This window comes from Schistocerca nitens, chromosome 6, assembly GCF_023898315.1.
Source record: "Schistocerca nitens isolate TAMUIC-IGC-003100 chromosome 6, iqSchNite1.1, whole genome shotgun sequence".
NCBI lineage: Eukaryota > Metazoa > Arthropoda > Insecta > Orthoptera > Acrididae > Schistocerca > Schistocerca nitens.
Window position 1 is genome coordinate 511,648,009 of NC_064619.1, and position 13,385 is coordinate 511,661,393.

A 13,385-nucleotide genomic window follows, 5' to 3' on the forward strand; every position below is an offset into this window, starting at 1 on the left:
GATGTTGAGGGTATTAGATTAGGAAATAAGACACTTAAAGTAGTAAATGAGTTTTGCTATTTGGGGAGCAAAATAACTGATGATGGTCGAAGTAGAGAGGATATAAAATGTATACTGGCAATGGCAAGGAAAGCGTTTCTGTAGAAGAGAAATTTTTTAACATCGAATATAGATTTAAGTGTCAGGAAGTCATTTCTGAAAGTATTTGTGTGGAGTGTAGCTATGTATGGAAGTGAAACGTGGACGATAAATAGTTTAGACAAGAAGAGAATAGAAGCTTTCGAAATGTGGTGCTACAGAAGAATGCTGAAGATTAGATGGGTAGATCACATAACTAATGAGGAGGTGTTGAATAGGACTGAGGAGAAGAGAAGTTTGTGGCAGAACTTGACTAGAATAAGGGATCAGTTGGTAGGACATGTTCTGAGGCATCAAGGGATCACCAGTTTTGTATTGGAGGGCAGTGTGGAGGGTAAAAATCATAGAGGGAGACCAAGAGATGAATACACCAAACAGATTCAGAAGGATGTAGGTTGCAGTAGGTACTGGGAGATGAAGAAGCTTGTGCAGGATAGAGTAGCATGGAGAGCTGCATCAAACCAGTCTCAGGACTGAAGACCACAACAACAACAACAACAACAGTAGTCTAACTGACTGGAACAAGTAAATCTCTTACCTGGAGCAATTTTGGATGTGATCACAGAGTCTCACTGGTATGGTTTTTTACAGTACCTCTAAGTGGGGGATAATAGCACAGTTTAAGAATTTGAGGGAATTCGGTTCTGGAAAATTATTACAGAAGAAACACCGAAAACAACTTGGGGACCGACGGTCTTCACTGCACCCATTAACTCAGAATGTTAACATCCCTGGGGGATATACAACTTTACGTCCTTTACATTGTAATTTCCCTTTTCTGATCCACTTGTAGTATCCACTAAAAAATAATGTCTTGGGGCGGATTACCGCTTGCACTTGGTATGATCCTTCATATTTTTGGAAAAAACTTATGTGTCTCTTTCTTCAGGGCAGAGCTTTGATGATGTTATTTTACAAGAATTAGGTCATTGACCTTATATTTAGGTTCAATAACTTTTTCATTATGTTTACTCACTCTTTGTTGTTCTTTTTCAACTAAATTCTTAGAAACTATTTCCTGATTCAGTTCATAATTGACAGTAGGTTGTTCAGGCCAATTAAAACATTTAATTAGAGGTTCTCCTACAAAAGGTTGGTTGGTTGGTTTGGGGAAGGAGACCAGACAGCGAGGTCATCGGTCTCATCGGATTAGGGAAGGATGGGGAAGGAAGTCGGCCGTGCCCTTTGAAAGGAACCATCCCGTCTCCTACAAAAGGTTTGCCTACTACTTCTAAAGGTGTCAACCCTGTCAACAAATGTGGTAATTCATTTAGAATATGTTCAAAAATCTTTAATTTTCATTGCCCATAAAGTATGTTTTTCATGGCAGTAGGTACGGCATAGTTTTCCAGTTTCCTTCATTACTCATTCACACGGATTCAAGGATGGGTTATAGTTGGATATTAGCCCTTGACAAATACCTTCCCACACTAGAAATTTGTTAAATTCATTACTCAGAAATTGGGGGCCATTCTCCGTAAGAAACCGTTTTGGTTTACCTACTTTCAGAAAGTATTGTTGTAAACAATGTATAACTGTCTGCATACTGGCTCTTTTGATTGGATATAGTTTACCATATCTTGACCAACACTCTGTGATGACCAAAATGTATGACACTTCTTCCTTTCATTTCGGAACTGGCACAAAAAAATCTGCTGCTGTGAGATTGTGCAATGATTTAGGAATAATCAGATACATTTTGTACTTCATATGAGTATTATTCTCTTTCACTTTCTGGAAAATTTCACAAGTTCTTATCAGAGATGCTACTTTATGCCCTAGCTTCTTAAAATAATAAAACTTATTCATATGGGCTATACATTTTTTTTATTCCAAAGTGTCCATATCCTGTATGAACATACCACACAAGTGCGTTTTCCATTACCTTTGGAATGCATAAGTGCCAATATTGTGATGTTACACTGTCTCTCCAAAACAAATAATGACCTATAATTTTTCCTACTTGATTAGGAGGTAAGGAATTCTGGATACACATAGAAAACATTTCTGTAAAATAGGGATCATGATGGATATTTTCTGTTAGTCTTTGAGCTGTCTCTTGTACCCTGATGTTTGGATATTCTACCGACATAAAATTAATTGCAAAAATAATGCTGGGTCCTTCCATATGTTTTAATTCTTCCATTCCTATTGGTAACCTAGACAAAGCATCCAGTACAATACTCTCGGAACCTTTTACATATTGTATCCTAATATCATATACCTGTAGGAAAAGCATCCATCGCATTAATCTAATGTGCAACAATTGACTACTTATTAAAAAAGACAGCTTGATGATCTGTATAAATATGGATTTCTGAACCCCATATTGGTGTCTGAAAGTTTTGGATACTCCATACAATTGCTAACAGTTCTTTTTCAGTAGCCATATAGTTTAATTCATGTTTATTTAGACTACGGATAGCAAAAGCTATGGTTTGGTGTTCTACATTATTTAGATCCCACTCTCCTTGGAATAGTTCTGCAGCAATACCATAAACAGATGCATCTGTTGACAATTTAATTGGTTTGCCCATAACTGGATGGTGTAAAATGGGTGATTCAACAAGTGCTCCTTTGATGTTTTCAAAAGCTTCATTTGCCTCTTGATCCAAAACCCACAGTATTGCCTTTCTTAATAAACGTAAAAATCTTGGGTCATCTAGTTGTTGCCCTTGTATGTACTGTTGATAGTATCTAGCCATTCCTATAAATCCCTTCAACTATCTTATGTTTCTAGGGTGTGGACATTCTTTAATGCCTTTGATGCATTCCGGGTCCGGTCTAATTCCCTAAAACCTTAAGTGCTTGGCTTACAAAATAGACAATTTCACTGTAATACCTTTCTCTTTAAATTTCTTCAGGGTCTTACCTAAGGCTAGAGAATGTTCTTCCCAGGAAGCTGATATTATTAGGATATCATCTACATATAGTATTAAAATATATCTAAAAACAAAGATGATGTGACTTACCAAACGAAAGCCCTGGTAGGTCGATAGACACACAAACAAACACAAATATACACACAAAATTCAAGCTTTCACAACCAACGGTTGCTTCATTAGGAAAGAGGGAAGGAGAGGGAAAGACGAAAGGATGTGCGTTTTAAGGGAGAGGGTAAGGAGTCATTCCAATCCTGGGAGCGGAAAGACTTACCTTAGGGGGAAAAAAGGACAGGTATACACTTGTACACACACCCATATCCAGCCGCACATACACAGACACAAGCAGACATTTGTAAAGGCAAAGAGTTTTGGCAGAGATGTCAGTCGAGGCAAAAGTACAGAGGCAAAGATGTTGTTGAAAGACAGGTGAGGTATGAGCGGCGGCAACTTGAAATTAGCGGAGGTTGAGGCCTGGTGGATAACGAGAAGAGAGGATATACTGAAGGGCAAGTTCCCATCTCCGGAGTTCTGACAGGTTGGTGTTAGTGGGAAGTATCCAGATAACCCGGACGGTGTAACACTGTGCCAAGATGTGCTGGCCGTGCACCAAGGCATGTTTAGCCACAGTATAGTATTAAATCCTTCAATAAATCTATCCATAATGCTTCATCCAGCACCCGTGTAAATACTGACACAGAAATATTAAGTCCGAACAGCAATGATATGATTTACCATAAAACAAAAATGCTGTATACTTTTTTGACTCTGGATGTAACCTAATTTGCCAATATCCTGTGGTCAGGTCCATCGTGCAAAAAAAACTCGTTTTCTCAATTTTGGATAGCAATTCATCGATGTTAACTAGTCTCTCTCTTTCTGTCTCTATATGCTTATTTAATGTCTGCACATATAACACTAATCGTACCCCACCTATAGCTTTTCTCACCATGACCAAAGGGTTATTCATGGTGCTGGAGCTAAGTTCTATTATATTGTTATCAACCATTTTGTTGATTTCCTCCCTCACTGCTTCTTTAAAACTTACTGGTATTGAATATGGCTTAGAGAAGAATGGAGTGTCATCATTGATTTTGAATTTAAACATATAGTCGCTGATGTTACTGGGACAATTGGAGAACACTACTTCGTACTCCAATAAATTTTTTATAAATCTCGCTTTTGTTGTTCAGTTAATATTAGTGACTCATTAACTTTGGCTTGTATGTCAGTTCATTGTGTGGACCTACATTATCAATCTCTGGTGACAATTGTGCTGTAGCTGTTAATCGCAGACACTGACATTCTGTTGTTTGTTTTCCAATGTAGCTGTCTGTCACAAACTGTATCCAGCATCTACCATTCCTTTTACCAAAACAAAGAAGATTTTCCTCAAAATTTAAGATGACTTTAAATTCTAATAACCAATCTAAACAAAATAATACATCCCTATTAATATTTCCTACTATTAAAAGTCTTTGACGAAATAAAATATTTCCAACACTGCAGTTCACTTGGGTTTCATGTTTCACAACTTACTTTTTGTTCCTGTTATACCGATTATGTAAACTCCAGTTACTGGCAATGGCAGTAAGTGCTGTTCAGTCTGTAATAAATTAAAGAATGTGCTAGATATGAGTGATACATTGCTCCCTAAGTCTATAAATATGTTAACTTCTGAATTTTCCACTGTCCCTGCTATTATAGGCTGTGGATTGTTGATAACTAAGTTTGGTTCTTCTAGCAATAACCATTTTCTTGTAGGTATTCTGTATGTGAAATTAACATACTTATCATTGATCAGGCCTCCTAGTGTATCTCTCCAACCTAGGCCCTGGCCCTGGATCCAGATCACACCACGTTTCCCTCATTATTAGCAATCACAGGTTGGTTACTGAATCAAGATACTACGTTACCACTTTGTGCTCTGTTATTGCTTGGTAAAAATTCCTGTGAAGTTACTGGACATAAATTCAAAGGTGGATGCTTCTTCTGATAATTGTCATTACCATTTTTTCTATTGCACTGGTGTACTCTAGCTAGGTTGACTTCATGCTTTTTGAAATTATTCCTACTATTCCTTTTGAAATTCGAATTTTCCCCTTGATGCAAAGTTTAATTATGGTCTTTATTTATGGCATCTAGGGCACCAATGAAGGACAACAATTCTTCAACCATCTTCCAGTCACTACACAAGATATCTTTTCTTGCATAGATGGGTAATCATCTAATCAAAATTCGAACCAACCCCTCTTCCTCCATCGGCTTATCTAAATACTTCACCTGTGTTAGATGCCAGTCAAAATATTTCCTCATGGTACCCCAAGTATTATTGTAGTATTTTTGGTCCCACAAATCTGATATTAACTTTTCTTGGGCACTTGCAGACCAATACTTCTCCTTAAATTTCTTTTGAAAATCTTCCCAAGTGGAAAAGTTCTCAGTATTTACTGCACACCATTTGGAGGCTTCTCCTAGAAGGTAACTCACAGCAAATTCAATCTCTTTATAATCCTCCCAGTTCTTTGGAAAAGCTTGCTTGAATCTTTTCAAAAAATGAGTTGGATGTACATCCCTGTCTGGCTTAAACTTAGGGAATTGTGTTGATAACCCCGAATTCGCTCCCCATTGTAAATCAGTAACTACTTCACTAGTTAACACAACATTGGGTGAAGTTGTCTGCTTTTCACTTTGTCCTGGGTAAGTTTGAATTTTTTCCACAAGTCATCTATAACCTTTCAGGTATCTAAAAGTTTGGAAGAAAAAATAGGCAACATGTTCCCGGATTCTATTCTCTCAGTAACTTTTCAATCTATAATCCCTTCAAATTGTTCCTCCACACTACTTATATTTACTGTATCAGAGTTAGCTATCCTGTCTTGAAAACTTCTTTCTACATTTTCTACTCATGTATTAATGCCTGTAATTTGTGATTGGATTATTGGCATTAACTTATCTTGCTTTTGAACACTCTCTTTTAAAGTATGCAATCCCTGCTTTACAGCATCAAACTTAACATTGCATCCATTTTCAAATGATCCTAATTTTTCATTGATTTCTAATTCTATGGTAATATATTTTTCCTCAGTATCAAATTCTAACTTTTTTGCTAAATCTTGTAATTGATCATTCTGTTTCTGACTAAAGTAAATGAACAGTTGATTTACATGAATGTCCAATGAACTGGTTAATTCTTTCTTTAAGTCTAACTTCAGATCCTCTACTTTACTATTCAGGGTGTCAAATTCAGTCTTTAAAGCATCCATGCCTTCACCTAGATTTACAAATTCTTTACTCTGTGAGTCGACTCTGGCATTTAACAATCCTAAAGTTTCATTCTGAGCATTTAAACTAGAATGTACTAAGTTAGTTCTTTACTTAGAGTTGCATTTAGTTCCTTACTTAGAGCAGCATTCTGAGTTTTGATTAGATTTACTAACTCAGACCAGTCAGGCCTTCTTTAGTAATTCTCATAGCCATGGCTGGTTCTGACATCTCTCCAATTTGTTGTATACTGTCCATGCTTTTATAGGCTTTAGCCCTTGTGAGCATTTAATACTAATTTAAATTCTACCAATTACACAGTAAAAGTTCAACATACAGTATTTTGTAACACTTCTTACTAGAGTAATAAAATTTTTACTTCATGCTCACCCGGCATAGAATTCTCGCAGCGTAGGTGGGCAGATGCGGCGGCAGGTCAGCACAGGTGAATAGAAGCTGGTGCCAGCGGCAGTGGATGTAGGTTGGTTACAGCATCTGCACCCCCACAATGTGTGTGAGAGCTGTATGCTCCCCGCACTGGATCTTCTTGGTCAAATCGTTCTACGCATCTCTCTCCTTAGTCTAATAAGTCGAGATCTTCTCTACGGTTTTTGTCGTTGTGACTTTCTTACGTCTTCTTCCTTACTTGCCTGTACAAATTTTCTCCGTTTGATTTTTAGGCTTAGTCCAGTTTCTCGCAATGGTTCTCTCGCCTTGTTATACTCAGTTGTTATGGCAACACATAATATCTTCTTATCTTGTTTTCGTCTCAAAGTTCCTGTTCTCTTCTGTCCTTTCACACAGGTCGCCACGTTCTAACTCTTTGGACTACTTAAAGTGGTGAAGTTGTGTATAAACTCCCACTTCTTTAACGACACAACTTACTTGAGATTGTCAGCCAACTTTCCTTGCTGGTTAGCTTGCTGCTGCAACCTCCTTTTCTCTTCTTCTCCAAAATATATTTGCTAGGAACAGGAATTTCTCAAGACTCTTTCTACTTATAAAAATAAGCAGACATACGTAGTTTCTTTTGCTTCATTTAAGAATGTACATTTAAACATCAGACTTTTACAAATCTCATTCTCCACATAAACAAACACTGTCAAGTAAGTTTCCTCACGTATCCAAAGGTTAGAAACAAAGTTCATTTACACATAAGAGAAAGTTGGCTTAAAAACCAAATCCATTCTCATCCTGAATCTGAATACACCTCTTATCCTCTCCAAGTCCAATTAATTAACAATATTTCAACTGTTCTTCTATTTTTCACTAAAATAGTCATAGTTATAAAACAGCACAGAATAACACGTAAGTTCCTTGAGTCTGCTGTGTTCTTTCATTAAGCTTCCAAGGGGGGGGGCTGGCAAACTCTTGTCAGGGCCATTTGAACACTGTGTCTACAGTCTTCTTACTACACACTTTGGACCTGCACACACAAACAGGCAATGCACAATAGATAGGCTCTCTCACACTTATATTTAAAATATTGTGTGTTTGAGATGGTAGAAGGCCGAGTGGTTCTAGAATTTACACGGAAATTCTCGAAACACTACAACTTCTCATCATATGTTCCAACAGATAGGTAATGTCCTGTCTAGCATTCACATCAAACCCTGAAACATTGTTTAGTGTACTAAATATGCTGTTCAATACCTTCCACACGTGAGATGCTCTTCCTATTTATATTCCAAAAACAAGTTGTAGGATTTACGTCAGATAGGATTAAAAGTGTTCACATGTGAAACTTTAATAAACAGAACTAAATGCAATGAAAAAATGAACTGGTAAGGTAATTCACACAGATATACTAAGATACTATTCCTAATTTTTACAGTACAGGCTATGAGGACACACTACTAGACATTTAATGGCATCATCTCATTTCAAAATTGTAAAAGGATCTACTCATTTAGTCTTATGACATATATGTATCAAATTCTAAAGCAGAAATCTATTACAAAAGATAATTATACAGTTGTATGAACCCTTAAATATAGTGTATCATAGGTTTAAACTCAGTCAATATAAAAAACTGAACTTTATAAATTACATGATCTTACATACTACATACTACATTCCTGACAAACAAAACACAATTATTTAGTTGTACGAATCTGCAAACATAGTGTATATTTTCTTCCAGATTAGGGATCATTATGCATCCATGTTCAAAGGTCTTGTTTTCTATACTAAAAGTTAAAAGTACCTGAGATTTTATCAATTTGCTGTGCTTACCTGTAGCTCCTCTCAACTTTACACTACAATGGCATTTCCACAAAATTCTTACTGTACATGATTGTGTCTCTAAATTGTTCAGATATACCACAAATTGGGCTAACTGTATCAATCAAACAGTTACCTTCCCACTGATCCGTCTTAATTTTGATGTAAGGACTCCCAAAATCTGAGTCACCTTCTCTGTTGTCAGACACTTCATGTAAAAGATCACTTTCAATTTCATCAAATGCTACTACATCTATAGAGGGTTTTATCAACTTTACTGGTATCACAGCATTACTTTCGTTATTCATGTTGTCAGGTAAAGGTTGAACACAGTGAATGGATTTCATGGCACCACTAACATCACTTGTTACAGAAGGAACACAAAGTACATTGCTGTTAAAATTATATACAATAGAATAGAATAGAAGTTTATTGCCTTGTAACACAGTTTCAAGCCATTGACTTAATGCACAGGAGACTCATCAAAACACAAAAACTGGTTTACAATTCTCCTTATAATACCAGTAATATAATATATGGAACTGAATAATTATTTAATTAAGCAATTAATAATTTTTCTTCAAAAGTAACAAATTTCTAAAATTAACTGTCCTAAATACTTGCTCTTTCCTGCTCAAATTTTCAGATTGTCATTCATGAATTCTTCAACTGAGTAGTAACATTTCTGCTTAGATCTTCTTTCACTTCATTCCACCAATCTGGATATAAATTTTGACTAACCATAACTAACTTATTCCAGAATGCACATTTATCTATGTTACCATCAATCTGGTTCCAAACAAACTTCAAAAAGTTTTCACCTTCATTCTCTAAGCTCACCGATAACTCACCCTTACTGTTTGGGTCGTTAATCTGCATGACAGTAATGAAAAACTGAAAACTGTTTTGACTGGACTGGTATCCATGACTGTTAATTACAATATCACATACATCACTTACTTTATCTGTGTTGTCAACATCATTCACAAGTAACTCTGAAACTTCTTTATTCATAATTCCACATATACCTGATACTCATGATCATTATCATCATCATATTCTTCCAAAATTACTTCATCAACAACATAATTAACAATACAAGTTTCATCTCCATTAAATTCATTTACCTTACCTATATTCAGCTGCAATACGCTATGAGTCTCAGACTTACCAACCTGAGTTATTTCACAGCTCTCATTCTCATCTACTTCAAAAATGCCACCTGGCTCAGATCCAATACAGTCATCACCTGTTTTACAGACATCAATAACACTCTTTTCTGACCAAGAGTAGAAATCATTAGTACATACTATATCAAAATTCTTACTACTCTCACATTCTGGTTTGAGATTAGCACCTACATCACCATAATTAAACATAGTACCCCAAAACTTTTGATCAAAACATAAATGAGAAACTTGATATTCCTTCTGTTCAATTTCAGATACATGTGCCAAATCATTAACAAACTTATTATTGTCTAATTGCAAGTGTAACTTGGGAATCCTGTGCTTGTTGTGCTTCCTCGCCCCAAAACTGTGGGCCTTTATTAAGGCAAACTGCAGTTTCCTGAGTAGTTACTTCTATGATTGTTTCTCCTATTAAAATGCCCATGGTTATCCCATTTATTCCTGGCCTGTGATGTTCAAAATTTCTGTCTCTATTAACATTTTGATCCTTATAAAAGTCACCATTAGCTCTGTTTCTGTAATTATTCCCATTGTGATTTCTATCATTCTGAATATTATGGTACATACTTCTTTCTGCTGCCCTATCCAGCCTGTCAACATATTGTAAAAATTGTTCATGACAACTGTCAGGTCTGAGAACTAAATCCTACGGCAACCTTGCTGGTAATCTTCTTTTGAGTGCATCAGTCAATGACATTTCCTCAAATGGTTTGTCAAGGTGTGTTAATTTCTTAAGTTCGTTCTTACAAAACTCTTTCAGAGTACCATCCCTATTCCTTTAATTAGGATCATTCAGAAATTCACCTTTAATTCTCCCCTGTTCAACCTTTGACCAAAATTTATTTAAATACTTGTTTTGAAACTTTGATATGTTCCCACTGACTTAAATTTAAAATTACCCATGACAGAGCATCACCTTCAAGACATCTTTTAACAAATTTAATTCTTTATTTTCACTCATGCCTAACACAAAACTATCTCTACAGTAGTGCAGCAAATACACTGGATGTACATCATCTGATGGAAAACTTTTGATAGGAATGTTGGACCATGCAATACCATTGTTTGAATAGAGATTTTTGTCAGTGCAATTTTCCTGAACTGTTGAAATTTTTTGATCATCTAAAACAGTTACATTAGTTTGCATATTGTTTTCAACATTCAAAATTTTTTGGTTTTTAACGGGTAATGTTTTGTTCCATTTTTTCTGCTACAGCCTTCTGTTCAACTCTGACATCAACAACATTTTTCGATTGTCTTGCCAATTCACTTACTAGCTCATTTTCCAAAACAATAAATTTATTTTCTAAAACATCAACTTTTTAATGCACAATTTTTAACCCCTCTGACAATCCATTTCTTAGCTCTGAAACCTGAATACTAAGTTGATCTATTTGGTGTTGTACCCTCTCCATTTTACTATTGTTTTCAGTTTTCAGATTATTTAATTGTCTTTGTAGTGAAGTAAATTTGCTGTCATTATCTGTTCTTATTTCAGTTAACTGATCATTAACTGCATTATCTGTTCTTCTTCCAGTTAACTGATCATTAACTGCACTAAATTTGCTATTGTTATCTGTCTTCATTTCCTCTAGTTTTGCCAAAATTAACTGCAAAATACCAGTTTTTACTGTTTGTTTGCTGACTATGGTTTCACTCAGCTCACACATATCCTGGTTGGGTCGTACAGCTTTCGCTTCTACATCACTCCTACCCTTGTCTCTATTCATTTCGTTAACAAGCACACAGGTCCACAAACAAATTAATTTCACTGGTAGTTTGTACTTATCTTCCTTTTTTGATGCTCCTGGTTGTAGTTGTAAGGCCCTCTTTCATTTGATACTGTCCATCATTGTTGGTAGTACATTGTCACTACTGATGTAATTTACTTTGTCTTCTTTCTTCATGTCATCAGAAATTCACTCAAACATGAACAGCAAATGACACAAATCACTCTCCCTCTTCTGCAACAGACAGAACTTCATTATTAATCAACTGAATCCCGGACGGTGCTACCACTTGTACTCTACCACTCCCTCACATCATTTGTTGATTGTCACTGTATTTATGGTTAACTCGTTTAACGTTTTACTTATCTTCTTTTCTTGTAGTTGGCTCTAGGTCTTCATGTCTTGGGTCTGATTATTGAAGGTGAAATTTTGGACATTATAGGTTTTCCACAGTTCCAACTGAAGTCAATAATGCAGAACTTTACAATTTAAATGTCAAAAAATCTGAAAATTACGTTGTTCTTCCCAAAAATAAAAATACATCCGATCACATCAGAGGCATACCAACTACTACTTCACTCTGTGGTACTAACAATATTCCAAAGAGTTTACAAATTTTCTTGACAAATTGTCACATAGTCCACTCTTAAGGGATGGAATACAGCATTAAATTCACAGTTGTAAGCGAGAGGTTGCTTGGAAGCCCCCGGAGGAGTTGGCGGAATCGGGTATTCATACAGCGACAGACTGGTGACGGTTAGTACACAGGCTAAGTACACATGGAAACAGCCTCTGGTCAGCCAATGTGTGACTGAGGTCCTGTATAGCAGCTCGAGACAGTGACACAAGTGCCTCATGAGTTTCCCATATATGGTAATGTACACTCCTCGTTGGCATTGTGCATCAGAGGGAATGTTCCAGAACTTGATGAGTGTTACAAAAAGGGATTTGCCCCAACCCAAGTGGGAGCACAGTTGGTAGTCATCTGTGGCGCTACCACTGAGCCAGGTATCACCAGGCTGTGGACTTAGAACAGTTAGTGTCACATTGGGATTGAGAGAATACTGTGAAGATAGTCTCAGAACCATGAGATAGAATGCAGCTGACAGAGTTATGTGAAGCTGTTTATCATAACATTGTGAATTGAATAGAAGAAGCTAAAGTCAGTACTGCCAAGAGAGAACTCCCAATGAACTTATTAATCTGAGTATGATTAAACCAGAGATTCCTTGTGCTGTTAACTGAGTTCTGTGTCCCCGAACACCCTCTTTAACTTGTGGATTCTTACAGGGTGGAGTTCTGCAAGCTGCCTACGTGAAATTTGCCCATCTATTACATTGATCAAGGTAAGCCCTTGCAACTTCAACAAATAAGGGTACTGAAATAGGTGTTGGGAAGCTCAGTGAGTCGCTAATGTCAACTGGGAATGTGGTGAGGGAAGAATTTCAACACCAAAGGGGCTGTCGCTGCCACCAACGCTGCTGTCACCACTGATGCTGCAGCTGCAGCTGCAGCCTCAGCCACAGCCGTGCCACCATGAGCGAGAAGCTCACCATACCGAAGGGCCTGCCACTGCTGCTGCCATTGCCACCACCACCACCACCACCACCACCACCACCACCACCACCACCGTTACCACCACTGACACCAATGCTGACAGCGATGCACACAATGTGAGCAAGAGGCTCACCTAACTCAGTAGACACCAGGAGAATGACGATGAGAGTAACAGGAGGTTAGTGAACATGAGTCCACCTAACAAGGCAGGGAATGACTTCTCAGACAATAGGGATCGAGAATTTTTAAGTTATAGTAAAGCAACCAAATTAGTGCCAGTAAAATATAATGGTGATCGTGAACAGTTGTCTGAATTCATAAACAATTGTGATAACCCATATGAGTCAGTGGATCCTAGTTGTAAGAAAGTATTTTTAAAATTTGTTACAGGACAAATCACT